The sequence below is a fragment of the Balaenoptera physalus genome, assembly GCF_965194825.1.
Source record: "Balaenoptera physalus genome assembly, chromosome: 5".
NCBI classification, from domain to species: domain Eukaryota; kingdom Metazoa; phylum Chordata; class Mammalia; order Artiodactyla; family Balaenopteridae; genus Balaenoptera; species Balaenoptera physalus.
Window position 1 is genome coordinate 151,153,738 of NC_138884.1, and position 4,215 is coordinate 151,157,952.

Sequence of the window (4,215 nt, forward strand, 5' to 3'; positions counted from 1 at the left end):
CTCCAAGCAGAGCTGCCTACTTTATATTTTTCTTCCCTTCTGAAGACATTGGCTGGCACTTGGCCTTGGTCCAGGGTGTACGCCTTCTTCAACCTGTTGACTGCAGAGTCCTGACATTGCTTTGGGCTTGGTCCAAGTCTGTGCTTGAGTGGAGGACGGGGCTTTGAGAGGGTCCACACGCCCCTACTTCCCAGCCACGCACCTTCTTTTCCTTGCTAAGCTCTCCCTTCTCCTACTGTGCCAACGAAGCAGCTGCTTCAACCTCTTCTGTAACCTGGGCTCTCCCATCTGTCTTCAGTTTTTCCCGTGCTCATAGCTGGTTAGAAACCTGCGGGGGGGTGTTTTTCAGACGAACTTGAGTAACTTGCCCTCGTAGATTAGTTAAGAGCCTGTAGGTGTCGAAGGGATTTGTGGAAAAGACCCAGCAGAGTCTGCGAGAACCCGAGGCGGCTGTGGCTGGAGCCAGGTGAGCCACAGGTTAGGGGCGCCTGGGCCTCATCCTGTGTGAGGGTGGATGCGCTGCTGCTGTCCTCTGCCTCGGGCCCTCATCTGTGAAATGGGGGAACAGTGAGGACTGCCCTCCCGAGGTCGTCTTGAGGCTTAATGTGTGAACGCACCGACCACTGAGAGCAGCCCTCACCGCAGGGAGCAGTGTGTGTGTGTGTGTGTGTGTGTGTGTGTGTGTGTGTGTGTGTGTGTGTGTGTGTGTGTGTGTGTGTGTGTGTGTGTGTGTGTGTGTGTGTCATTGTAGCCGCCGGGCTTCGCTTTTCTCCACCAGCTCCTTCTTCACGGGGAAGCAAGAAGAGGCATGGGAAGGAGGGAGAAGACTAGAAAAAGAGGCAGAGGGAGGTCCTTGGGGAAGGGTTTCTGCCACTCATGCATGGGTGGCCTGGGGTCCAAACTTGGGGTTTTATACCCGGGCGTGTGAGCAAGGGGCTGCGGCCAGGGGCAGAGCATTTACAGACCGCGCGTAGGTCTGGACAGAGCAGGAAGACGCCAAGGCTCTGCTTCCTCCCAGCTGTCAAGGCCCGAGGCAACAGGTCACCCCTTCTGAGTCCCTGAGAAATTGGGAGGTGCTAGTGCAAGGGCACAAAGTTTCAGTTATGCCATATGAAAACAAGTTCTGGAGTTCTGCTGTATTATATGGTGCCTGTAGTTAACAATACTGTATTGTGTGCTTAAAATTTACTGAAGATGGCTCCTATCTTAAGCGTTCTTACCATACACACAAAGAATGATGGTAATAGGAATAATAATAAATAAAGGAATGAATCGGTCGGGAGGACACCTTTGGAGTGACACATATGTTTACGGTGTAAATTGTGGTGATGGTTTCATGGGTGTAATCTGTCTCCATACTCACAAAGTTGCATGTATTAATCATGTACAGCTTTCTGTATGTCAATGATACCTTCATAAAGTGGTTTAAAACAATAAAATGGGGGGGAATATAGTCACTCCAAGTACTGAGCACGTTGCCTGTCCCAGTAAATAAGTAAATAAATGTAATTATGGTTTAAGCTTAGCTCAGGACTGAGAGTGGGTCCCACAGGTACTTGGCAGGTGGTGTCTGTGGCCAGCTCCTCCACCCTGGCTCAGCACTGCTTCTGTGAAGCACAAGGGCTCCCCAAACACAGAGACCAGCCCCAGGTGCACACTCGTGACAGAGAAGGTGGGCTGGTCGCAGACACCTTGTTTTGGTTACTTGCTATTCCTTCCCCCACACGCCCTTTCATTGTCCTGGTCCTTAACCTTTAACTCCTGTAAGAAGCTGGGTTTGCAGATTTCTGAAGACATTTTGCAGTGTGCAGACCTGTTTCACCTTTGTTCCCCATCCTTGGGTCTGGAGATAAAGGCGGAAGACAGTACTCCATGAAAGCAACAATCACAAACCTCAGGTATGCTCACCCTCAGGTGCCTCAGACTTCAAAGAAATGGCAAACGAGGCATCTCATTTTATACATGGCCCTCTTTAAGTACACTTGTATGTACATAAAATGAAATTGTACTGAAGTAAATCTTATTGCTGAACGTTTGCTTTCCGGAAGACACTTTGGTGTAAAAGTTCCTAAGAAAATTTGTTTTTTTAAAGGACCAAAAGTGGGGTGAATGTTTCATGGGTAAAGACCTTTTTCGTAACGAGTGAAGGTGAAATGAGCAGACTGTGCAACTCAGATTCCAGCTGCATCCCCGTCACTACCCTCGGGAGTGTGCCGGAAGGACCCCAGAGAGCTGGCCCTCTGCGATGAGCTTACAGCCTTGGGGCCCCAAACTGGAAGGATGGTCAGCATTCCTGGTTCTCTGGGTTCAGCAAGACCTGACTGAGGTGGGTGGGAGGTGAGTAGGAACACAGCTTTGCCCAGAGCTATCTCGTTGGCCTGTGCTAGAGGGGGAACAGAAGGTCAGAGCAGGCCTGGGTGAACCCAAGGTGCTGGCTGAATGTAATTTTTTTTTTTTTTTTTAATAAAGGGACTCTCTTTTCTGGTTGTTGGCTGAGTATGTAATGTCCACTCTGGGTCATCTAAGGGCCGAGACCAAGTACTCTGTTCCTGCTGTGACCTGTGCTTCTGCTACCACATGCTGCACAAGGTAGGTACCTCAGAGTCCTAGCTGAACAGCTCATAGAGAGACAGGTCTCACCCTTTCTTCTCCACCTGCATCTTACAGAGGTGGAAAGTAGGAACTGCAGCCCAGCAAGCCACGGACCCAGGCAATCTTAAAACTGCAAAGTCACCTGTGTTGATTCCAGCCAGCTTTTAGTAAGTAAATCCGTGACTCTTGTAAGAAGAGATTTCAGAAGATGTGTACCTTCTACAGAATTCACATTTAGTGAGGGGCGTGTGAAAAGGTATACACAATTTTAATCTTTTTATTTTACTAATAGCATATCTTAATGATTGAAAAATAGAAATTCCTGTAAATAAAAAGAAAACCAGAAAGTACTCATACTTTACACACCTAGTGTTCACGATCTAATGGGCCTGCTTCGCCTTCCCCTCTCTCTTCTATCTGAGCCTCCACGATGGACGGGACTCACCTGGTACAAGTGACACGGGGTCGAGCTGGACTGTTGGTTTTCTGCTCCGCCTCTGCTTCCTCTCCGCATCCTGGACTCTAAAGAAGATGAATGAAATGTCTGCTCTGGTTGCTGGCTGTTTCATCTCCAACTTAACCTCAGTCTGTGGTTGTGGAGGGCCTCAGAAGTCAGGAAGGTCCCCCGCCGCCAACATGGGGAGGGTGGGGCTGGACCCAGGTTCCAGCCCAGCCCTGACACGCAGTGCGCTCAGTGGGACATGTTGGCATGCATGCAAGGCTGTAGCGCTGCCAGCCCCCATATGCTGCCTTCTTGAGGGCTGGCGGTGCCCTTCAGGACTGGCTGCATCCTTCGTCCCATTTGAGTGGGCAGTAGTAGATAATAAAATCTCAGAATATCCCTTGACCCCTGACCATCCAGGCAGGCATCTGTGGTCCTCCAGCTCAGGCCTGCCTGGGCCCTGTCAAGCCCCTGTGGCCAATCACTGAGCTGACCTTGCTGCTGGGCAATTGAACAGCTACCTGGGCAGCATAGATGGCCCCTTGGGATGTTTCAGTTCCCTACATCCATGTGATTGAGAAAAGGGCCTCCTCCCTCATAGCCTCTCAGCCTTCTGAGAGGAAATAATCCTGTAGACATTGAGTGTGGCCCTGGCCACAACCAGCATACAGCAGACCGTGGCCCTGCAATCCTTTGGCCTTTGGGTTGTTGCAAACCTTTGACATTCATACTCATTAAAAATCAAAGGTATGGGAGCAAGTGGCTTCCCAGCTGGTGTTCTCACTCTGAGGCCACGTGGTCTCCAGGAGCCACGTGCATCCCGGGCCCAGTCCCTGCGGCCTCCGGAAAGCCAGCCAACTGTGGATTCCACGGTATAGAATCATCCTTGAGACACTGCTCCGTTGAGTAACAGTTTCCTTACCACCTACCGTTTGGTTTCTGTTCTCTGTAAAGGAGAGAGCAGAGACTGGGAAATAAGCAAATGTGTTCTGTGGAGATGGGTGATTAATATAGTCAGAGGGCAGGTGTGACTCCTGGGCTCCCACCTCCCAGGGACACAGATGAAGTCTGTGTGCCTTTTGAGGTACACTGGCAATCAGGGCCAGCCTCTGATATGAGGCCCTGATGCCCAAAGCAAGAGTCTTGAGTTTACCACCAACAGCGAAGTTGCTATTTTAGCT

The 4,215-nt window shown here is 50.3% G+C and overlaps 1 long non-coding RNA gene across 1 annotated transcript; it reads left to right on the forward strand.

Annotated features, from left to right (window-relative positions):
* Nucleotides 1-1,255: 1,255 nt before the first annotated feature.
* LOC309660712 lies at nt 1,256-2,686 on the forward strand. The gene is made up of 2 exons (XR_014263560.1): nt 1,256-2,326; nt 2,470-2,686. It is a non-coding gene; the product is annotated as an uncharacterized lncRNA (long non-coding RNA).
* Nucleotides 2,687-4,215: the final 1,529 nt, after the last annotated feature.